The following is a 25576-nucleotide window of genomic DNA, read 5'->3' on the forward strand; positions in this document are numbered from 1 at the left end:
ACAACTATTTGAGTGATTTTATCTGGGTGGTAATAAACAAGGGCATTCTTGGATTGTATTATTTCAAATCTTGACACATATAAGGCAGCTTCTCTTTTAGCACCAATATTAGTCCAGCTATATAACGTTGCCGTAATTAGGTTGTCTTTTATCCCTTCCTGTGTCACATGCCTTGCCTGCTTTCATGAAGCAGGATACATGAAATGTTCAGGTAACTTTAATGGAAAAGTAAAAAAAAAAAAATCTAGGTTCCCCCCCCCCCCCCGCCCCTTCGTGATGGGGTTTTCCTGTCTTGGATGCCGGTCATCAGAGATGAAGGCTTCTGGTTGGTGTGACACTTCTATTTGAAGACTGCATGCTGCTCTTTCGAAGACTGCAGAACACTTTGCTAAAATGCAGAAGGTCTCATAGCACTTTCCCGAGGTTAAGAAACACAGAGCCGTCCCGGTGTGATTTTTTTTTTTTTTGGAGGTTAGTGCGGAGTGGGAGCAGCGGCGGTAAGGGAACCTGAAGCAGCAGTTGAGTGGCGGGCGGGGCCGCTTGGGAGTGGCACTCGGGCACCAGGTTAAACGCTCGCTCGCAGGTCCAGAGGGTTATGTAGTTTCCCCCGTCTCCACCCCCGCCTCCCGGTTCCTGCAGTGGGGCCCTACCCGCAGCTGCTGTGCATTATGGGGAGTACGCAAGAGTATAGTCCAGTGGGTGGCAGCTCTCCAGATTTCTGGTGGCCAACCTAGTTTGGGGCGGGGTTTGGGATATGTGTTATATATGTGTGTGTGTGTGTGTGTGTGTGTGTGTGTGTGTGCGCGCGCGTGTGTCTGCGTGCGCGCGCGTGAGGGCAGAATCTTTCTCTCTACAAATGCAGTACTTAGAAATACAAAATTTGATCCGATCTCTCCTCCCTTCTTTTCTGTTTTCCCCACCCCATAACACCTCTAGTCATCCTTCCCTTCTTCTCCTTCCTTCCTTCCTTCTGCCCCCTCCCCAGAGTGAATCACGCGCCCTCCTCTGACACTTGGCAGCAAAACAGCGCCGAATTTATCCTTCACGTGACCGAAGGGGGTTGGGTAGTTGGTTGGGGGAAGGGAAGAAGCAAGGAAAAGGAGGGAACGGAATTCGCTGTTACCCCAGCGACAGGCTCCGCCCGCTGGTTTGGGGAAGTGGGGTAGGAGGAGTACGTCAGCACGTCAGCCGGGGTTTTGCTATTTGATTGACAGTTGCCATAGCGACCGGGTCGGTCAGTCGCCATTTTGTTGGTAGGGTTTTTTTTTAAACCCTTTCGCTTCCCGCCCGAATAATAATAAAAAGCTCCCTTGGAGTGAGGTGGGGGCGGTAGCGGTAACTGCGGCGGGGGAATCCGGGAGGCTGCTGTGGTTGCTGTTGTTGATCAGGCCCAGAGCCGGCGCGGAGAACGGACACCTCGAGCTGGGGGTGCGGGTGCCACGGGCGCTGCTGTTCCTGCTACTACTGCTCCTGCTGCTGCCGCCGCCGCTGCGGGCGAAACCGGTGTGTGTGTGTGTGTGTGTGTGTGTGTGTGTGTGTGCGTGTGTGTGTGCGCGTGTGTCTGTATGTATGGGTGTATGTGTGTGTGAGAGTGTGTGTGAGAGTGAGTGTGTGACTGTGTGTGTGTGAGAGCAAGAGAGGAGGGTGGAGAGAGGAGAAATAGTGTGTGTGTCTGTGCGTGAGTGTGTGTGTGTATGCGTGTGTGCGTGTGTGTGTGTCCGTGCTAGGAGGATCTCTCGGGGGGCGGGCGGCTAGGACTTTTCTGGCGGATAAGCCGCCGCCGCCGCCGCCGCCGCCGCCGCCGCCGCCCCGGCCCCGGCGCTTCTCATTGCGCAGGTTTGGAGCGCGCGCCATTTTGTGAGATTTACAAAATCTTGCTCGGAAAGGAGCCGGGAGCCACTGAGACTGAGGTACCCTGAGCCACGGCCGCCCGGGGGAGGCCGCCGCCACCGCCGCCCTCTACGCCGCGCCCGGCCTCACCCGGCCTAGCTCGACCTCGCACTACCGCCTGAGTGATCCTCGGAGTCCGGGGACTGCGGTATTTGCCGGGGAGGGGGGTTGTCGCCTTCTTGGTCTCTGGCGCTGCTGAAATCGGGAGACTGAGACGCAGTGGCTGGTGAGTGAAGTCGGGAAGTGCCGGGGGCGGAGAGAGGCGGCCGGGGCGGTGCTGGATCCGGAGGCCCTCGGATGGGATTGTAACTGCGGGAAGCCAGGGAACAGAAGCCGGGAGAAGCTGCCGTCGTCTCGGTGAGTGTCCGAAGCCTTCCTCCCCTGTCTCCCCCCGGCCCCGGCAGCAGGCCTCTCCCGGACACTGAAGCCTTTCCCCTCGTAATAGGCCGGGATTCACAGTCTGAGGTTCAGTTAGGACCTGCAGTGACATACAGGTCACAGAGAGAGTGAGTGAGTGAGTGTGTGTGTGTGTATGCATGTATGTATGTATGTATGAGTGTATGTATGTGTGATTGTGTGTGTGTGTGTGTGTGTGTGTGTGTGTGTGTGTGTATATGTTGGGGAGGAAACCTGCCATTTTAGAAAGAAGTGTCCCCAGTCCTGTTAGTGGAATCCCCCCCTCGTGTAGCTTGGGGAGGAGCTGCGGGGTACAGGCCTCTGTGGAATCGGAAACGTCTCATTTTAGTGAAGTTGAGTGTGGGGTGAGTGTAAGTTAAGAACAAGGTAAGGGGACTAGGACCCTCCGAAGGACCCCGACTCCTGCAGATGGGGAATTGCAGGTAACAAATACAGAAGCCCTTTTCTGCTGTTTGTAACCAGTGCTCTCTTCAACTGTGGTGAGAAATCAAGAATTATTCAGCAGTTGACCCTTTTCCTTGTTAAAATGAATCTGCAAACATGGGTAGGTAGGATGCAGTGAGATGATGAAAACAAGGAGTTGAGATTATTTTGGGTAGGTGGTTGATAAGGATATGATTTTAAAATAAATTCTTATTTTTTAATCTGTTTGGGTTTTTAAAGTCAGATAGGCTGTGATACTCTATATTCCCTGAAGTTAAAGCAAACTTGGCCTTTTGAGGTGGCAACTTAAATACCTGTTTAGCAACTACAGAATTTGATGACAGAGAATGTATTTATTATAATTTACCCACAAAAGTTTTCAGATGTGGCTTTTAAATTTATAGACACAAACCCAGAGTCTTTTTGGAATTCAGCATTTTACCCCCAAAGCCAGTAAATACTTTATATGTACAGAAAAAAAAAAAGGTCAGTGTCCACATTAAAATTCCCTAGTTATAAATAGCAATATAGTAGGTGTATATTTCTTAGAAAACTTCGGTAAGCTTTATTCTTTCCTAGATCCTAAAAATTCTGTATTGCCAAAGTTGCTTGATGCTTGCATTACTCATCAGAAAATAGATACACCTTGAAAACTGACTCTACACTAAGAACATTAAAGAACACTACTAATTCTGCAAAACAACTCATTTGATACATAATCAACTGATTATAAGTAATAATGAATATTGTAGCTATTATATATTATTAAAGCTTTATGACTCTAAAGGGAAGTAGCAGTGTTAGCTTGTAATTGACCCTATCATTTGTTGAATGGGAAAGTGAAGGCTGAGATGATCTGGTGCCATTTTGTCCAAATTTGTTTTTTAAAAACATCTGTTAGTTTTCAAATACAAAAATTCTTCTAAGTACTTTATCACTGAAAACTCTTAATGAAATTCTATGTTTTTTTCTGGATGTGTAGTATATGAATAACATTTCAACAAGTATCCTAATTAGATATAGGCCTTATTTGGGTATTGATAACTGTTCATATAGATCTGTGATCTCATCTTTTGGGAGTTCACTCCAGTAATGCAGATCCCAACTCATCCATTCCTGGCTATCCTGAGTATCCATAGTTTCCCAAAAGTTAGCCCTGGGGGTCTACCCAGTGTGATTGATGAAATTTGGTTTAACGTAACTGGCCTTTATTTGTATACTGTTTCAAACTTTGCATAATTAAAATGTGGAAGATTAAATATATTGGCATAAGTATATTTTTTAATGTAAGGAAAAGTTTATGCCTTCATATACTTCTACATTTCTTTTCTGTTCTTTTGTTTACCAGATGTGAAGAATATTGATTTTAGGTAGACAGCGGATTTCTGTGTAGCATAAGATTCTTATAATAACTTTTAGGTGAAGTGTGTAGATAGTGTCAGATGTAGTAATCAAAGGAATTTCTTTAGTTCTGGCTTAAATTTTTGAATATGTAATGATTCAAACTAACCAATTTTTTAAAAAGATTTCTGGCATCGGAGTACTGGCATTTTTATAATGACTGTTTAGATTTACTCAGAACAAAAGTCATCTTGCCATAAAGTTTTCAGTGACTTGGGTCTATACTGCATTCCACATAAATGAACCTGTGAAAATGGGTTATGGTAATTTCATATCTATTTACATTGGTTTGTAAATTAACTAGAAAGATTAAAATAGAAAATATATTGAAAGCATAGATGTTACAACTTTTTACATCTTTAAAAACTTTTAATATGTAATATACCTTTGCTGCTGTCATTTGTTTTACATGATTTGGCACTGACTTCACAAGATTTTGACACATTCTTGAATTCATGAATTTTCACATTTGATATTAAGTGTACTTTTCCTGAAGTCTGTTTTTCCAAGTCTGACCTTGATTACATCCCTTAGGTTTTTAATGGGGTTTAAATCAGGCCAGGTGCCAGACCATGACACTTGTTTATTATTTTTTTCTATTGAATAAAGTTCTTAGTGATCATGTAACATGGCAGAAAGTAGTGTTGGTAGTATTCCAGCTACATTTGAGAATATTTGTAATTCTAAAACAATTCTACTTCTCAATATATCATATTACCGTTTATAATTATTAAGTGGGGCTAATAAGACCTTGTGGAAGTAAAAAAAAAAAATCCCCCAAAATGATTTTTTTTGTGGGTAAATGTTTTCCAGACTGATCAAGTTTTGTCCAGATCTTACAACAGGCTCACTTGAATTTCTTCTATTAAGAGTTTGTTTACCTGTGAAAGAAAAAGTGGCTTTCATCAGTAAAAATTAGCTTTCCAGTTATTAGTGAATACCTCAGTTTTTTTATTATTTTGCATATGACAACCTTTCCCCCCCCCCTTCATGGTTAGTAGTTTTTGTTTTTTCTTTTTTAAAACTGGTCTTCTCACTGTTCTTCCAATGATATGAAGCCTACTTTGAATTGTAGAGTAATCACTATTAGCCCTTTTAGCTGCTAGGGCCCTCTGAAAGTCTTTTTTTTTGAGGATTAATTAGGCTGTTTCACAGTAATAGTTTTTCAGTTCTTGGTTCTATTTTCATTTTTTACTGCACTTTCTTTTGTTTTTCACTGCAGCTGATACTGCTTGATCGATCTTATCACTTGTCTTTCCCACACCAACTGCTGCTGCAGTGTCTTTTAACTGTTATTGAAGTGTGCCCCTTAACACCTACATTTTTTGCATATTTTCTTGAAGTAATATCCATTCATTCATTCATTCATTCATTCATTCATTCATTCATTCATTCATTCATTTATTTATTTATTTTAATGGGGGCAATGGGGTTCAGTGACTTGCCCAGGATCACACAGCTAGTAAGTGTCAAGTGTCTGAGGCCGGATTTGAACTCAGGAGCCACCTAGCCGTCCCAGTAATATCCATTCTTAAAGCCACAGAATTAAAAACATGACAAAAGACCAATGAAACTCTTGTGTATTGTATGAAATCCAAGCAGTCAACTGACAGAGAATTAAATCTGATGAGTAAAACAGGTCAATTTCATGTAGTTTCATCTGAGTAAGATCAGACATTTTGAGTCAGCCTAAAAATACACATGAATGACCTTTGCTGTCCAAAAATGAACCTGTATAAAATTATTTTTAATAATTATAATAATAATAGTTAGTATGCAAGTAATTTGCACACTACTGTAGAAGTAAGCTTGCAATATGCAGTTAGGAAGAGTGGGCCTGTGACTGGAAGGATAAAGGGGATTGTACTTTGTACAGAGTAGATTCCAAAATTTAGTTGTCTAGGATGGAGTGCATAATTTCTGAAAGGCCTTTCCATTTGTAGGAGTCTGTCACTTGTAAAAGTTGTCTATGAAAGTTTCATAGAGTACTGACGTTTTAAGGCACAATTTTTAAAATCAGCATTTCCTTATGGGACATCAATTATGAGGGGCACTGTGGGGATGAGGCATACAGAACATAATTTGTGTTCTCAAGAACACATTTTGTGGGAACCAGTTGGTAGTTTATTGTTGGTTATAGAGACTTAGCATACCATTTTGGCTGTTTCACCTATACCCCTCAAATTCATTCAGACTTCAACTTAAAAGTGGTCCAAGGATAAAACTAGTTTTGGTCTTTGTTTTATTTGGAAATTCAAATCAAATAGCAGTTTTCTAGAATACTATTTTACATTCTCTCAATGTACTTATATTGAGGTAAGACTTTAAGATTCTTTGGGTAGGAATGGAGTAAAAATACTTAATAATTTAATGGAATCTTAAGAATGTTTTGCATATTTAGTTGAAAGAGCAAGCCTCATGACAATTTATTAGGAACATTACTGGGAAAGCAAAAAACCTTTATCACCTACTTGGTGCTTTAAAGAAAATTCACACTGACCTGTTTTCCTTGATTGTTCTATATTAACTTGAATGTCATTTGTATATTTTAGACATTCATTGTAGAGAAACTTAGTGTACTGAAATATTCTCCAAATAAAATTGTAAGGAGAGAACTTAGAAATAATTCATTGACAAATTAATAAAAAATTTCTCATCAGATTATATATCCCATTCATATACTTTTCATTTTCCCAATGGAATGAAACTTTCCAATTCAAACTGATTTCTAATTGTTTCTTAGAGAATTAAAGCCCTCACCCAAATGTCTCTTTACTGTCATAATTTCCTGTCAGTGATCTCAAGCATGAACTTGGAATCCTGCTGATTAAACCCTAATGAGTAGAAAGGCCACTCATTTTCTTTTAACCGATTTCTATCTCCACATTAACTTAGTATCAGTATGTACCTTTTAAACTAACAGGTACAAGTTCATTACTTGAAACGATTGGACTATCACTTAAACATTGTCATTGGAAAGTTATGTATTAACATGCATTAAAGTTATATATTAAATAATGTGTTGTCAGTGAATTATTAAATTTTTCTTAAAAAGTTTAAGAATACCATTTAGTTGGGGTGGAAGAGTAGAAAGTTTACTAGTTTTGGATCATTTTGGACAAGTTAGAACTCTCTGTGTCCCTGAGCTTACTTATCTGTACCTGTGTTTTTTTTCATGGCCCTTGCATTCAAAGTTACTTGCCATATACATTATTATATGTAGTTGTCATACTTTTTAATTGCTATAGAAATTATGGTAATTTAGAGCTAATGCTATCTTTGATAGAACTGTGGATTGAAACAAAAGTTTTGAGTTTTGGGGATAATTTAATTCTGTAAACAGTAAATTGATTTATTGTACTCTAAAATTTTTCCTTATTCCCTTTGATAAAGAAGGATTTCTCATCTAATATTGCCTTGTGGCAACACTGTTGCCCTTGGGTGAAGGAAATTGACAAAAATTATTTAAGTTGGGTAGTTGAAATTTCTAAGTACATTTATCAGTTTAGCTAATAATATACTTTGGTTTAAAGAACTGTTTTTAAGATAAACATTTTTCTTACTTTTCTAACTAATTTTTGGAGTTTTTAAAGTCACTATCTGAAGTCATTCATTGGAAAATCAACTTAACTGAATATTGGAAATAACCCAAGTGATCTATTATCATCTTGCCAATTTCTGTTAACTTTAGAACCCTTAAGTAAACTACAAAGTTACCAAAACTCTGGTATGAGAATTAATTGCCAATGGAATAGTTTATGTTTTTATTTTTTCATTTGTACATGTAGTAGACTGGTAGCTTTCTAAATCTGTACTACTACTATTCAAACATTCATTGAACTATGGGGAACAAAATTTTGCTCTCTGGGACAAAGCAAACACGTATCTAAATGCCCTACTGTAGTTTAAAACTTATTTACTATTGATGACTCCTGTTTAATCTGCCTGTCATTTTATCCTATATTTATTATTAGAATTAAAAATTCAATTCAATTTTGTAAAAAAAAAATCAATCTCTGCTCTCAAAGAGTTTACTGTCTAATGGGGAAGACTATACACGCAAGGAAGCTGAAAATGGTGGGGGACATGTGCTTGGCCTCATGGTATGACGGTCTGTGAAGTTAAAACCAAGTAGAACTGCTGATAGAAAATGAAGTTACTAGGAAAATTCTAAAAATTCTAAGCCCTCTATAAAGGAAGGCTTCAGGAGGAGTTTGTTGCGCTTCTCCAGCCCTCTAAATCAGAGGGGAGAGGTAACTGAGTTGAGAAGGTTGAGCATCAAAAACTTGAGTTAGTCAGCCTGGTAATAAGATGTTAGGTGATCAGCTTATTCTGGTAGAGGCATAATCTGTGGATAGTTCCTTGGAGTGAATGAAAACTTAGTAGAGCTACTGATGGAAAATGGAGTTACCTGTAAAAGAGAAAGGAAAATATTGTTCTTTTGGTGATAGTAAATTAGATCAAAAAAGAGATGAAATCCATACATGCTGGGGGAATTGATGAGCCACTTTTTTTCATTCACTTGACCCTATGAAATTGCTGAGTAGCTACTGAGGATAGGAGTTCAAGCATAAAAACATTTTTTGGCTTTTTAATTCAAGGCCAAGACTGGTGTTGGCTTATCGATATGTAATTTTTGGTTAAAAATATGGCTATGGGGGCAGCTAGGTGGCACAGTGGATAGAGCACTGGTCCTGGAGTCAGGAGGACCTGAGTTCAAATCCAGCCTCAAACACTTGACACTTAACTAGCTGTGTGAGACCCTTGGGCAAGTCACTTAACCCCAATTGCCTCACCAAATCTTAAACTGGTCTGCTTGATATCTGATTGTAATAGCTGTAATGGGTTTTTCAGTAGTAGGCTAGCCAAATGCTAGATTTGATGATTAGAGATTTAGAGCTCGAAGTTATATAGTCCAAAAACAAACCAAACATTTTCGGCAGAAATCCTCCCCCAATTTCTCTTAATTTTAGTGCCTTCCGCTCTGTTAATTTCTTAATTTTCCTTTGTATAGCTCATTTGTACATACTTGTTTGCTTGTTGTCTACCCCGTTAAGAGTGTGAGTTCCTGGAGGGCAGTGACTGTTGTTGGCCTTTCACTTGGTAGGTACTTTATTTATTTATTTATAATTTTTTTTTAGTGAGGCAATTGGGGTTAAGTGACTTGCCCAGGGTCACACAGCTAGTAAGTGTTAAGTGTCTGAGGCTGGATTTGAACTCAGGTACTCCTGACTCCAGGGCCGGTGCTCTATCCACTGCGCCACCTAGCTGCCCCACTTGGTAGGTACTTTATAAGTGCTTATTGACTGACTGACCTTTGACTACAAATTCCAGTGCTCTCTACTGTAGCATCTTTTTTCAACTGAAGTTAAAATATTTAATTACAATTACATCTTTACTTTAAATTAGTGGTACAAGTATGACATTGTTCACATATGTAAAAATATTTAAAACAAGAAATTGATTTGCCATGTTTATAGTGACAGACTTTGGCAAACTTTAAAATGTTTTGGAAGAAAATTCTGGATATAAGATGTCTGTTTAGTCATTATTTTGGCAAGTGTTTATCTAACAGTTGGGATGGTATTGAGTACCATATAACTATATACTGTCATAAATTTGGTTTAGCTGGCAGTACCTTTGTATGTACACAGAATATTAACCAAATTTAACAGTAAGGATTAAGTTAATAGAGCAATATTAGGTAGAATGTGTTTGCATTTGAAAGGAGACATTTAATGGGTTGCCAAAGTTATTATCAGTTCTCCTTTGTGCTATGAAAGACTGGGATGGCATGTCTAATTGAAATCCACAGTTAATCTCCCCAGTTCTGGGGAATTATATTCAAAACCTCTTATCAGTGTACTTGTCTTTCAGAATTGATGGATTTAAGTTTTACCTCCTTGTTCTAGGGATGTATAAAAAGAAGTGAAATGGCCAAAAGACACAGCAGGAGAAAGTAGGAACAAGGTCTTGCTTGGATAATCTGTTGCTGAACAATTGAGATTTGACTAGAGATTCTGTAACACTTTATAATTTGTCTTATACTTCAGGCAATCCAGATTCTGATTGTCATATTTCTACTAATTAACCATTTAAATACAGAAAAATTTGTAGTCCTTTTATTTCTGGAGATTACAATCAAGTTTAGAACTTCCTCAAGTTGGTGTTTAGGTAACCTTGGGTTTTTGAAAACTGTTAGTGCTGCAGTCCCTGATAAAATCCATTCTAAGTGTGAGTCTGGTGACAGGCTGTGTCTCTTTTTCTCAGGATCCAGCTAGCTAAGTTTGTAGAAGAAGCTTTATCACTAGATTTTATTGCCAGTGTCTGGTGTTACTGTACAGAGTATGAAACAGTTAAGGAGTAAGCAAATAGAGCAATAGAAAGTGTTAGGGTTGTGAATCTTTTGGTGACGATAGCCAATGAAGATTTTATTAAGTTTTAAAGAGGTTGCTATTTATGTTAACTAGAGAGGAGAGATATATCTACAACAATGAAATTCCTTAAACTATTGAAGTACAAGGTTTAATTTCTAAATTTTTTTTATTTTAGACTTTAGACCATTTCTTGAAAAGTTGCAAATAACATTACCTGTTCTCCAGTATTAAAATACTAATCTTAATGAAATTATGAGATAAATCTGGTTAGATTCATCGTCTCACTGATATGACTACATTACTCCCTTGACCATCATTCTGTGCAGTTATTGTTCTTGTTGTCACATAGTTCTATACAATGTGTCACACATTCTGTTGGGTAAACACAGCAGTATTTAGCTATCCATCTTTCCCTTTTGTTAAATGACAAATGTACCTCCTTTTCTGATTATATTTTTTCCTAGATGATATCTCTTTTGCTTCTTTTATGCAAATTATCATAGAAAATTAGGATGTGCTATATAGCCCAGTTAGGGGATTGGGACATTTTTACATCATCCTTTTAGAAGCCTTTAATTTTGATTTAAAAAAAAATATTTTGGGGTAGCTAGGTGGTGCAGTGGATAAAACACTGGCCTTGGATTCAGGAAGACCTGAGTTCAAATCTAGCCTCAGACACTTGACACTTAACTAGCTGTGTGACCCTGGGCAAGTCACTTAACCCTCATTGCCCTGCAAAAACAAAACAAAACAAAACAAAATTATTTTCCAGGATTCAGAGTCATATAGTATATCTGGAAAAATATAGATGGAAAGTAATATCTATTTAAAAAACTTTTTTTCCCTATGGAGTAAAATGAAGAGCTGTATATAAATTATTTGTACTACTTAGAATTTTCATTTTTAGGAAATGAAATGTGTTATTTGGTAAAAGATAAGATTTTTCATTTGAGACTAATCAGATTTTGATAGGTATAGATTATGGTGTAGGGAAATGAGCAGTAGACTTGTAGGCAGGAGAGCCATTCTATCTTTGCTACTCATTGACTGATGTTGGGCCAGTCACTTAGCTTGTCTGGGCCTAAAATGTATTATCTATAAAATGGAGATAGTCAATTCCTATGCTAGCTATTTCACAGGATTATTGTTAGAAAAGTCTTTGTGAAAGTGCAGTTTATAGATATTTTTCATTTTCAGTTTTTGGGGGCAATTTTGTTTTAAGCCTAATGTTCTTAGCCAGATTTTGTATGCAAAACCATCTTTTGAAGAAAAATCCAGAAAAACTGATGCACTGCTCTTTAATACAGGACTCTAGGAGCCCTAAATATTGGTCTTAGATTTAGTTACTACATATTGTAGTTGATACTTAGATACTTGTGATGATTTCATGGATATTCATGCCATCAGATTTTGATGGGTATTATGAACTTTGTAGGTAGGATACCTGTGAATCTCAGCTTTGCTACTTGCTAGTTGTGTGTGAGCTAAGTCAGAGCCTTCTTATTTATCCATGACCTTTTATTCATCTTTAAATAAAACTTTTATAGACAACCTACCCCATGTGCTAGAGGACTTTGGTTCTTTAAATATTTTGTATATAATAGCACTATCGCTTGGGCTGTTCAGCTAATGTCTCTCAATTTTTTTTTTTTTTTTTTTTGCTGGGCAGTGAGGGTTAAGTGACTTGCCCAGGGTCACACAGCTAGTTAGTGTCAAGTGTCTGAGACTGGATTTGAACTCAGGTCCTCCTGAATCCAGGGCCGGTGCTTATCCACTGCGCCACCTAGCTGCCCCCATGTCTCTTAATCTTAATACATTATTGGTCTTTTTCTGGGCGTACATGCCCTTGGTGATTTTTAAAAAAATATATTATTTGTCTTATGTGAATCATCATTGGTAATATGCTTCAAGCAAAGTTCTACATTGATTGCTCATCATGACATGGCGGGGTTACTGGGTTCCCAAAGTAGAGGGCAAGGGGCATCTAGGTGGCACAGTGGATAAAGCGCACTGGCCCTGGATTCAGGAGGACCTGAGTTCAAATCCAGCCTCAAGACACTTGACACTAGCTGTGTGACCCTGGGCAAGTCACTTAATCCCCATTGCCCTACCAAAACCCCCCAAAAAACCCAAACCCAAACCAAACCAAAGTAGAGGGCAAACCCTAGAAAGTTTTACTACTGAATTTTTACACGAGTGGAAGGAATACCCATGGTATACTGATACAGGTATTGTAGATGTATTGTATTTGTAAGTTGAGGACCAGCTCAGCTCTGTATGAAGAGGATCATCATTTTCTTTGGTGGTTTGTTTCCTGGCTACAGTGACTACTTAGTGGTGGTGGTGGGGCAGGGTAGGTTGTATTTATTTTGTGCTTTTGGACTACAATATGTAAGTTACATGTAAATTACTATAATTACATAATAATGTGTAAATGTGCCCTCAAATAGATTGAGAAGAAAACGTGGTAGCCTAAATTTTTTTAAGAATAGAGAATGTAGATTTTTTTTTTGACCCATTCAGTTTTGTGTCAAATACCTGTTTACCTGTCTGTTGCATATTTGCATTCTAAAAGATCTGTGATTTTACCACTAGAGGTACTTCTTCCCACACAGATTACTAACCCTGTCACAGAGCAGTGGTTCTCAGCTACTCATTTGTTAATTTTATTTTTTTATTCATTCATTATTTACATATCTAATTATTTTTGTGTCTCAATGTGTCATGAGAGAACTTGGGTATTGGATAGCAAGTGTAAATCTTAAACAATTTGTGTCATACCATTTGAGAACCATTGGCTTTGAGCGCCTTGCCACTGGAAATACATATAGTATTTTAGGATTGGAATAGGAATTGGATGCATTATTTATTTATTTGTATAAATATTTTATTATTTTCCAGTTACATTTAGAGATAGTTTTCAACATTTTTTTGTATGTGTGTGAGGCAGTTGGGGTTAAGTGACTTGCCCAGGGTCACACAGCTAGAAAATGAGTGTCAAGTGTCTGAGGCTTGATTTGAACTCAGGTCCTCCTGAATCCAGGGCTGGTGCTCTATCCACTGCTCCACCTAGCTGCCCAACATTTGTTTTTATAAGATTTCTAGTTTCAAATTTTTCTCCCTCTCTCCCCTATCTTTCCCCTCCCCAAGAGAGCAAGTAATCTGATATAAGTTATATATATATACAATCACATGAAACACATTTCTGCATTAGTCATGTTATGAGAGAAGAATTAGAGCAAAAAGGAAAAACTTCAAAAAAGAAAAACAACAACAACAAAACCCAATAGAATCTAGATTCCACAGTTCTTTTTTCTTTTTGGATTTGGAGAGCATTTTCCATCATGAGTCCTTTGGAATTAGTTATCTTGGACCATTGTATTGCTGAGAATAATCAAGTCCATCACAGTTTTTTAACACACAGTGTTGTTGATACTGTGTACAGTGTTCTGGTTCTGCTCATCTCACTCATCATCAGTTCATGTAAGTCCTTCCAGGTTTCTCTGAAATGTGCCTGCTCATCATTTCTTACAGCACAATAGTATTCCATTACATTCATATACCACAACTTGTTCAGCTATTCCCCAATTGATGGGCAACCCCTCAATTTCCAATTCCTTGCCACCACAAAAGGAGCAGTTTATGAATATTTTTGTACATGTGGGTCCCTTTCCCTTTTTTATGATATCTTTGGGAAAAAGACCTAATAATGGTATTCCTGGGTCAAAGGGTATGCACAGCTTTATAGCCCTTTGGGCATAGTTCCAAATTGTTCTCCAGAATGGTTGGGTCAGTTGGATGTATTATTTAATTGGTATAGAGAATTCCCAAAAGAGAAAGCTCCTTCTACCAATGTATATTAGCTCTTTGGCAATTTAAGATCTTAGAGAGTTCCTGGGGCAAAGGGTCTTAACACAGGTCACACAGCTAGTATGTGTAAGATACAGGACTTTAAACTCTTGGCTCTAACTGGTTCTGAGGCCATGCTTTTTTTTTTTTTCCTCCACTATATCATGGCTGCCTCTATGGTACTTTGTTCTGTTTGGGAATTAAAGGAAGAGGACTAGAAATTGACTGTCAATTTAAATTACAACTTGGACAGATAGTACATTATGGTCTAAGAGTTTGATTGTGGATTTCTGCTTTGCTCTGAGCTGCTCAGAACTGTGGCTTTGGGCCTGTGTAAGGCCTAACCAGGAAGCTGTCAGCCTGAGAACTGGTGGTCTGGAGGGCATCAGGCTTTTTGTATTGGAAGAGATGCCTCATGTTGGTTCTTTCCTGTTGCTGTTGCTTCTTGGAAGCTGCTTTGTTAGCCAGGTCCTTGGTCTTCTCTGTAGGTGCCAGAGTAGTTTTCTTCTTAGTTCCTTGGCTAGCCAGTTCCTTGGCTCTTGTCCTTCCCTCAAAGGAGAGACACTTCCAGTTTTGTTAAGCCCTTGGTCTTTGTCACGTTACTTTTAAATTGAGCTAAGCCAAACTCCTAGACAGCTCTGGTGACTCCACAGAAACTAGAGGAGGGCAACGTCTCCCAGTGGATTTCAGTCTAGCCATTTTTTTGCCTGGTTCATACAGTAAAAACACATTAGTTAACAACCATTTATTAAGTTGCTTTTTGTGTGCCAGGTACTGCTAGGTCCTAGGAATATAACTACAAAGAAGGAAACAATCAAGGAGCTTAAATTATTATTAATTTGAGTGATGAGTAAATATATAAGTATATGCAGCATCAATACAGGATGGTTGGAGGATGTACTGACAGGGAAATCGGGCAAAGGTGATGTGTGATCTGTTTCTTAAAGGGTGAGTGATTTTATGAGGTGGAGGTGAAAGGAGTAAAGGAGAGTGAGGAGTTGAGGTTAACACTAAGGTTAGGATATTATTAGAAGAATGGTAGTACCCTTGAGAGAACAATATGAAAGATTGGAAGAGGGATGTGTTTAAGGGTAAAGTCTCTTGAAATAGCTATCCAATAGCCAATTGATTATTGAAATTGAGGAGATAGGGAGTGGGTATATAGATCTCAGAGTCATCTGCGTGAGCCTTTGGAAGCTGATGAGACTGTGGATAAAGTATATAGAGAAAGGAGAACAGGGCCCAATACATAGTCTTGGGAAATACTCACTTTTAAAGGTATCATATGGATGATATACCAGCAAAGGAAACTTGGTGTTCTTTTCTTTCCCCATACTTTATCTTTTGGCAATCCCATTCAGTCTTATTGTTTTAGCTGCCACCTTGATACCCAAATCTGTATTTTCAGCCCTAACCTCTCCGAGGTTTCATACCCTCATGTCTAACTCCTTGTAGGGTATTTCTGATTATATGCAATACTTTAAACTCATTATACCATCTTTTTTGTTTATTTATTTATTTTTCCCATTAAACTTACTCTTCCTTTATGACTGCTGTTTTTGTTTTGGTGTTGATTCCAAGTCAGCCAGAAATCACTTCCTGTTCTAGATGATTAATAGCTGTGAAGAGTTTTAAATACCAAATAGAGGTCTTTGTATTTAATTTTAGATGTAAACAGATTCCCCTGAAGATTTTTGAGCAGTGTAGTGAACCCCCAACCCCTTAGTTGCTTGTGTTGGGATTTGAACCTGACTTTTTTATGATTCTAAGACCAGAACTCTTTCCACTGCTCTGTACTGCTTTGCTGTGTCACTTTCCAGTTTTGTCTGAAGTTCAGGTCATTTTTAGCTCTGTCATATGTAACCTAGGTAGGCTGAAGAAATATATGCATCACTGTACCAGTAATAAAAATATACTTAGTTTCTCCTTTTCCCTCTCATTTCTGAATAGCCTAGTGCTATATATGAAATGGATGAGGCAAGGACATGGATGTTAAAATAGGTGACATGTACTTACTGGGAGAATGGATTTTAAATTGGTTAATAGAAAAGGGATAGGGAAATAAGCAGTGTCTCATTTTAAAAACTATTTATATTTTGTAGAATATCAACTCTTGTAAGCAATAGATTTGGGAGTGTAGAAGTGTACTGGGTGCAGTTTAGAAGGGAGACAACCATTAACCTAAGGCCAATATTGGGTCAAAGTGAAGAGTGGAAAGTTTTTCTTTATTGCCTTTTCATCTCTACTTTCAGCACTTTTTCTTCACTTTAGGTATTCCATTTTTACACTCAAGCCATCAAGTTCCTTTGTAATATGACCTGAGTTTGTATAAGACTCTTCTTGCTTTCTGATATTGAAGTTTTTATTATTAGGCTTCTCAAAGGCTGACCCAGACATAGAGTAGAGTCCCATGCTAAAGGAAGTATTCCCTTTGTCCAGTTCCATTCTTCTATCTGTTCATTGTGTCATCTTTGAGCTGGCCCACTATATACAGTACCTGAGAAATTTTATATGTAAGGGAGGTATCAAACTGACATAAACTTAGACATGCCTAGGTTTTCTTAGTATAATTTAGTAGTCTATTAATTTCAAGCTTCATTGGGATTTATTTAAATATAATAAACAAAATACATGTGATTTCCATGTGTTTTTTTATTTTCCATTATTTCCCTATTTGAATATCTAACTTTTTTTAGTAGGTTGTAAACTCCCAGAAGCAGAGTTTTTTTTATACTTCTCAAGTCAAAAGCCATCTTTAGATTTTTTATTAGAAAATGGATACACTAAAATATCTTATTCATATACTATCTCACTTTGAGTTCACAACAGAGAAATGTTCAGAACTTTAGAATTTAAAGACAAAAAAGCTCAAAAACTACTGTAGAACATTGATATTGGGTGGAAAGGGAATGGTATTATAGGCATATAGAGTATACTCATTAGAATTATTAGACATAAGCCAGTTTATCTGGAGAGACTGTAAAGGACTGAGCAAGGAGTTCGGAGATTCAGAGAAATAACTAATGTAGATTTGGTTCCCTTTGTCAAAGACTTTTTTAATTAGTTTGGTTTGGGGTGATCCGTGTCTAGAATGCTAGGTCTTATCTTTGAGGGCTGTATTTTCTAAGTAGCAACTAACTCTAAGGTGATATGTTCCAACTAGTAGTAGAAACTCATGATCTTGGAGTAATTTTTGAGGGGTGTATTTTTTTTAAGTGTTGTATAAGTTTCTAAGCCTTTGTGAATCTGGGGACCAAAACCTCCTCCCCTGTGAAAGAAATGCTTAGTTATCGCCATGGTAACAGAAGCCAGTGCAAATCAATAAAATCATTTCATTGGAAGAAAAAAAGGGGATTGGAGCCAAGATGGCAGAGTAGAAGGAAGTACAGCAGCTGAACTATCATCCATAACTCCTCCAGATTTATAAAATACATCAGACCTAATCCTGATGGAGAAATTTTAAAAAGTTACAATGATGATACCTCTTGGTCTGTTTCCATATGCCAACATGGGATGGACAGAGGATCACATGTTGGCATATGGAAACAGACCAAGAGGTCTACAAACACTGGGGACATGGTTGGGGCAAGAGTATGTGATGTGGGGCAGCTAGGTGGCACAGTGGATAGAGCACCGGCCCTGGAGTCGGGAGTACCTGAGTTCAAATCTGGCCTCAGACAATTAACACTTACTAGCTGTGTGACCCTGGGCAAGTCACTTAACCCCAATTGTCTCACTTAAAAAAAAAAAAGAGTATGTGATGTGTAGACTCCTCTGAGCCCAGGGAGATGCTAAACACTAGGACAAAAGTAGGTCCCAGACCTATACTGGGGCACTTTAAGTCCCACACCAGGGCACTATGACAAGGCCAAGTGTCAATTGGCAGCTTTGTAGTCCACTACCAGTCCACTATTCTAGTGTGGGAGTGATAAGGGAGCTCCCTGGTGGTAGATCAAGAAAGGAATAAGTGCAGAAGCCAGCAGTAGCAGCAGCAGTGGTGTGGCTCACATCTTAGGTACAAAGCTGGGACCCACTCTGACACAAAGGTAGCTAACTCAGACCAAAGGGAAGTCTTCATTTCTGTCATTTTTGAACCAACAGAGCTTTCCACGTGGCTGATTGGCTTAGAGCTTAGCAGTAGTCTGTTCTTGCATAGATTGAAACCCATGTGAGGATCTTGCAGAGCTCAGACCTAAGGGGCAGCAATCAGATCCCTTTGGGAATACTGAAAGCTTGCAAGTCTGCAGATTGTCCCTGAGCTCCTGGAATAACAATACTCAGTATTCCAATAAAACAGCAACAGGACCAGATCAAACCTTCCCTTAAGCCTGTGACAGAGCCCAAGCTTAACATTAAATTGAGTTAAGAAGTTGTCTGAAAGAATGAGTAAACCAAAAAAGAACTCTCCCATAATGAACTGTTAAGGTAGAGTTCTTTCGAGGAGTGCTTAAGACACAAAACCCGAAGAAATGACTTGAAAACATCTATGGTCAGAGAACAACACGCTTGGGCACAAACTGAACTAGAATTCCTGGAATGGATGAAGCAAGAGTTAAAAAAGTAAAAAATATTTTTATAAATGCTAGATGGAAAAAATTGGGAAAGAAGTTAGAGTCCTGGAAAAAAAAATTGGAAAGGGAAATAATAGCTTGGAACAAGAGGTACAAAACTTTTTTCAAGCAACGAACTTCAAATAGATCAAATAAAAACTAAAGATTTCATGTGTGGCACCAAGAAATATTTAAAAAAAAATCAAAAGGCTGAAAAAATAGAAGAAATGTAAAGTATCTCAGCAAAAACAACTGACATGGAAAACAAAGAGAAAAAAAAATTTAAGAATCATTGAACTATCTGAAAACTATGAAGAAAATAAAGAACATAGACATGCTGTTTCAAGAAATCTTAAGAGAAGACTGCCCAGATCTCAGAACCAAAAAGAAAAGTAGAACTAGAAAGAATCCACTAGTCACCTCCTGAAAGAAACCCCAAAAATGAAAACTCCGAGGAATATCATATCCAAAATGCATCTAGGTCAAAGAAAATATAGTACAGCCAGACTAAAAGAATTCAGATATGGGTTTATAACCAAGAGTGACTTACTCAGCAAAACGGAATATAATGGACTTCTAAGCATTCCTTATGAAAAGATCTGCACAGAAAACCTGAAGTTCAAACACAGGAGGGAAGAGAAACAAAAATTATTTATATTCAGATGTGGGGAGATGATATCCATCCCCCTCTGAACCTTATTATCATCAGGGTTAATAGAAATGGGTCCAATTAGACAAGGACTTGAAGTGGTTCTGTTATGTGTTGATGATATTAAGAAAAAAGTGGAAAAAAGAGAGGAAAAGGGAATACATTAAACGGGGAGAGAGGAAGTTTAGGGAAAATTATCTCACATAAGAGGGCACACACAGGCATATATATAAACAAGGGGGTAGGGGAGAGACACGAACTTTACTTTCATCTCAACAGGTCAGAAGTTCATTAGCGAGTGCATGCACACACACACACACACACACACACACACACACACACACACATGCACGCAGAAATTATTTAGCTTTTTTTTTAAGTGAGGCAATTGGGGTTAAGTGACTTGCCCAGGGACACACAGCTGGTAAGTGTTAAGTGTCTGAGGTCGGATTTGAACTCAGGTACTCCTGACTCCAGGGCTGGTGCTCTATCCACTGTGCCACCTAACTGCCCCTTAAAAAATTTTTTTTTTTTGATGAGGCAACAGGGGTTAAGTGACTTGCCCAGGGTCACACAGATGGTAAGTGTTAAGTTATGAGGTCGGATTTGAACTGAGGTCCTCCTGAATCCAGGGCTGGTGCTTTATCCACTGCACCACCTAACTGCCTCCGATTTTAAGCATTTTTATATGGCTGTTGATAGTGATTAATTTTCTCTTGATAAGAACTGCTGTCATAATTGAGTGTTACTTCAGAGCTTCATAAAAATTGTTGACAGAAATTTTTTTAATAGTTTGAAAACAGTTTTTAAACACTGATGTCATTGAGCATACATATTTGCCATAGCTTTCTTTTCCTTGTTCACTAACTTTGACCTGTAAAATAAATAATCACAGTTGAGGAAATTATTTGACTAATGTTGGTCAGAAATAGAGGAAGGAAGGATTCAGAACAAGAAATGGGTGCTTTATAGCTTTGACAATCAGCAAGTATCTATTAAAGTACCTACCAATGAAATAATGCTTAATTACAAGGATCTTATTGTCTAATTGAGGAGGTAATTGTTGCTCAGTCATGCTCAACTCTTTATGATCCCATGGATCATAGCACATCAGGTCCTTTTATCCTCCACTATCTCTTGAAGTCTGTCTAGGTTCATGTTTGTGTTTCCATGGTACTATCATCCTCTGCCATCCTCTTTTCCTTTTGCTTTCAGTCTTTCTCAACGTCTTGTCTTATTATTTGGCTAGATTATTTGAACTTGAGTTTTGGTCTTTGACCTTCCAGTGAATAGCCTGAATTCATTTAAGTATTGACTGATTTGACCTCCTTGCTTGTCCAAAGGATTCTTAAGAATTTGTTCCAGTACCACAATTAGAAAGTGTTGATTTCTTTGGTGTTCGGCTTTTTAAAATAATCGAACTGTCACAACCATACATTGCTGCTGGAAAAACTATAGCTTTGACTGTACAGAACTTTTGTCAACAAGGTGATGTCTCTGCTTTTTACTATGCTATCCAGATTTGCCATAGCTTTTCTTCCAAGGAGCAAACATCTTTTAATTTCATGGCTGTAGTCACCATCTGCAGTGATCTTTGAGCTCAAGAATATAAAATCTGACACTGCTTCCCTTTCTTCTCTTTCTTTTTGCCAGGAATTGATGGGACTAGTTGCCAAGATCTTAGTTTATTTGATATTAAGCTTTAAGCCATATTTTTTATACTCCTCTCTCACTCTCATCAAGAGGCTTCTTAATTCTTCACTTTCTGCCATCAGAGTGGTATCTTTTACATGTTTGAGATTATTGATATTTCTTCCTAGCAACCATAGTTCTGGTTTTTGATTCATCCAACCTGTCATTTTGCACAATATGCTTTGTATATAAGTTAAAGTGACAAAATGCAGCCTTGTCATACTCCTTTTCTAATCTTAAACCAATCAGTTGTTCCATGTCTGTTTCTAACTGCTGCTTCTTGGCTCACATAAAGGTTCCTCAGGAGACAAGTAAGATGATCTGGTACTCCCATTTCTTTTTGGACTTGCCACATTTTGTTGTGATCTGCAGTCAAAGGCTTTAGCACAGCTAACGAAGCAGAAGTAGATGTTTTTCTGGAACTTTCCGCATAATTCAGCAATTATTGGCCATTTTGTCCTATTACTTCCTCTGTCTCTTCAAAAACCAACCTGCTCTTCTGTTAATTCTTGATTTACACATTGCTGAAACCTAACTTGCAGAATCTTAAGCATTACCTTGCTGACATGTGAAATGAATGCAGTTGTTTGATAATTTGAACATTCTTTGTCATTGTCCCTACTCTAGGATTAGAGTGTAAACTGATCTTTTCCAATCAAGTGACCACCGTTTAGTTTTCCAAATTTACTGGCATATTGAGTACAGCATTTTAACAGCATCATCTTTTAATATTTAATTAGCTCAGCTGCAGTTTCATCATCTCCATTAGCCTTATTGTTAGCAATGCTTCATAAAGCCCACTTGACTTTTTTCTCTAGAATGTCTGGTTGTATAGATCAGTAACCATACCATCATAGTTTTTGTGATGTTAAGATTTTTCTTGTATAGTTCTTTTGTGTAGTTCTTAATGCTTCTTAATATCTTCTTCTCTTAACTCATTTTTTTTTGTCTTTTATCATACTCATTTTTGCATGACTTTCCCTTGATATCTTTAATTTCATTGATAAGAGCTCTAGTCTTTCCCATTCTGTTGTTTTCTTGTATTTCTTTGCATTGCTCATTTAAGAAAACCTTATCTCTCCTTACTATCTCTGGAATTCTGCATTCAATTAGGTGTCTTTTGCTTTCTCCTTTGCCTTACCTTTTCCTTCTTTCCTCAGCTATTTATAAAGTCATATCAGGCAGCCATTTTGCTTTCTTGCTTTTTTTTTTTTTGGAATGGTTTTTTTGTTGTTGTTATCTCCTATAAAATATTGTGAACTTTTAGATCTAATCCCTTTAATCTATTCATCACTTTCACTTCATATTCATAAGGACTGTTACTTAGATCATACCTATAAGAGCTAATGATTTTCCCTATTTTCTTTAATTCAAGTCTGAATTTTGCAATAAGAAGCTCATGATCTTAGCCACAGTCAGCTTCAGGTCTTGTCTTAACTGACTGTAGAGAGCTCCTCTACCTTTGTCTGTAAAGTATATAATCAGTCTGATGATTGATATTGACCATTTAGTGATGTCCATGTGTAGAGTAGCCTTTTGGATAGTTGAAAAAGAGTATTTGTTATGACTAGCAAGTTATTTTGACAAAACTCAATTAGTCTCTGTCCTGCTTCATTTTGTACTTCAAGGCCAAACTTGCTGTTATACCAATTATCTTGATTTCTTATTTTAGCATTCTAATCCTGTATGATGAATGTGACTTTTTTTTTTGGTGTTATTTCTAGAAGATGTTGTAGGTCTTCATAAAACTGACCAACTTTGGCCTCTTTGGTGTCAGTAGTTAGAACATAGACTTGTATTACTGTGTTGTTGAACGGTTTACCTTGGATTTGAACAGATAATCATTCTGCAGTTTTTGTGATTATACCCCAGTACTGTATTTCTCACTCTTTATTGACTGTGAGGGCTACTCCATTTTTTCTAAGGGATTCTTACTCATGGTGAGTGTGTACACACACACACACACACACACACACACACACATATATGTATATTGTGTGTGTGTGTATATATATACAAATATATATGTATATGTGTGTGTGTATCTATATATATCTCATGAATTAAATTCACCTATTCCCAGCCATTTATGTTCTTTGACATTTAAGATCTTGATGTTTAATCTTTCCATCTCTCTTTTTTTAAAATTATATTTAACTTACCTTGCTTCATAGATCTTACAATCTAGGTTCCTGTGCAATATTGATCTTTACAGCATTGGATTTATATTTCATTACCAGACATCCACAGCTCGGCTTCCTTTTGGCTTCAGCCCAGCCATTTCATTAGTACTAGAGCTACTTGTAGTTGTCCTCTGCTCTTTCACAGCAGCATATTGGACACCTTTGAACCCGAGGGGCTCATCTTCTGATGTCATCTCTTTTATCATTTTAGTACTATCCATGGAGTTTACTTGGCAAAGATACTGGAGTGGTTTGCCATTTCTTTCTCCAATGTATCACCTTTTGTCAGAACTCTCTACTATAAGCTGTCTTGGGTAACCCTGCACAGTACAGCTCATAGTTTCATTGAGCTATGCAAACCCCTCTGCCACAACAAGGCAATGATTTAGGGGTGGAGGCAATTACATATACAGATATAAGCAACATGGATATAAAGTTAATCAGTACAAATGCATACAAAATATACAAAATGATTATACAAAGTTGTTTGGAAACAAAAGCATTAACACTTGTAGAGAATCAAGGAAGGTTTCATTTAGAAAATGATGCCTGAGCTGACTCTTGGAAATTTGAAGTGTAGATAAGGGAGGGAAGTGAAACGTTCATTCTAGGTATTGGTGATAGCTGGTGCTAAGGTATAGAGACTGGATATGGAGTGGCTGTAGTAACGATTGGAATGATGCCACCTGCTAGAGACTTACTGTAGAAAATCTCTGCCATGAAGTGAAGGTCTTTGAGGGCAAGACCAGGAGTCTTTTCTTTGCCATCAGGAAGTGACATCTGCTTGTGGGAGGAAGAAGGGGGAGCCTGGCACTCTAACTCTCTCTCTTTCCTGTGGACTCTGGCGGAGAGGGGAGCTAGAAATTCGCTCTCCCTTTAATAGATAGATGAATCTTTCACTCTCTCTTTACCAAATTCTTATTCTCCTTAATAAATGCTTAAAAGCCTAACTCTTGCTAAAGCTTATAATTTATTGGCAACCACTCATTAGATATTTTAGACAGACTAGCTAGAATTTTAGCCCTTAACACTGTCATGTATAATGTGAGGGAAAATCAATCCTCTTCTCAATAATTCTCAGGAACTCAGCAATGATGTGACAAAGGCTCTTTTATTTCCTTCTTGTGAGAAGGAGGCGCCCTAGTGTGTAGCTAGTGGGTACAAAGAAAGGGGGCTCACAGGCCCTGTTTTATACCCATGTCCCTAACGCAAATGGACCCTCCCCTTTTTCATCATTGGTCTGATTACCCAAGGGTTACAATCTATATGCAAAAACTAGCTAATAGGAACATAGTATTCCCATCCGTCTTCCTTATATGGGCATAACTCAGGAATGGACCATATTCTTCCTTATATGGATATAACTCCGGAGAGGACCTTATTGAGAACAGGGTTCCTTGAACCATGTGATTTTGTTAGCCTGAGGGGGAAGAGGGGATCTGAGACCTTTGTCTTACAAACAGGTCAGGAGTATGCTTGACTGTTATATCCTCATTGAGAGGAGACAACTACCCATTTTCTCACAATCCCTCCTCTTTATTTTTTATTGTTTATTTTTTTGGTGAGGCAGTTGGGGTTAAGTGACTTGCCTAGGGTCACACAGCTAGTAAGTGTTAAGTGTCTGAGGCTGAATTTGAATTCAGGTCTTCCTGACTCCAGGGCCAGTGCTCTATCCACTGTGCCACCTAGCTGCCCTCTTTATTTTTGACTACTGGGTTCCTCTCATTCCATTTATTGACTATCTCCTCTGCCTCTTGGTCTAAATCTGTAAATATTAACATTTGAGTGTTTGCCTTTACTTTCCCAAATGGAGTAACCTGTGTGAGAGAAGTCTTTATTAGCCTCTGTTTGAACCCTTCGAGGAAGGGAAGGATACAGTATAAAACTCCTGCCACTATAATGAGAATGGTGAGGGTTGAGTCAGTGAAATTTTTCCATTTCCTAAACCAGGATTCCATCCATCCCATCCAGGTGGTATCAACCCCTGAATTTTCTGCTAATTCTTCAGCCAGCATACTTAAGCCTTTCAAGGCTCTAGTTATTGAACCAATAGGGGCTGTATAATTTGGGATAAAGGTGCAGCATTGTCCGCCCAACATGACACACACTCCCCCCTTTTCTGCTAACATCATATCACAGGCTATT

At 38.2% G+C, this 25576-nt stretch overlaps 1 protein-coding gene across 1 annotated transcript in view; it reads left to right on the top strand.

The window, feature by feature from the left end:
- The first annotated feature begins 1593 nt into the window (after positions 1-1593).
- The window catches only part of DYRK1A (dual specificity tyrosine phosphorylation regulated kinase 1A), a 216351-nt gene continuing 192368 nt past the window's right edge, over positions 1594-25576 (top strand). Inside the window, 1 exon segment of the mRNA XM_043992698.1 lies at positions 1594-2247. The gene's annotated coding sequence lies outside the window, so the exon portion shown is untranslated.

Source organism: Dromiciops gliroides, chromosome 3 (assembly GCF_019393635.1).
Source record: "Dromiciops gliroides isolate mDroGli1 chromosome 3, mDroGli1.pri, whole genome shotgun sequence".
NCBI lineage: Eukaryota > Metazoa > Chordata > Mammalia > Microbiotheria > Microbiotheriidae > Dromiciops > Dromiciops gliroides.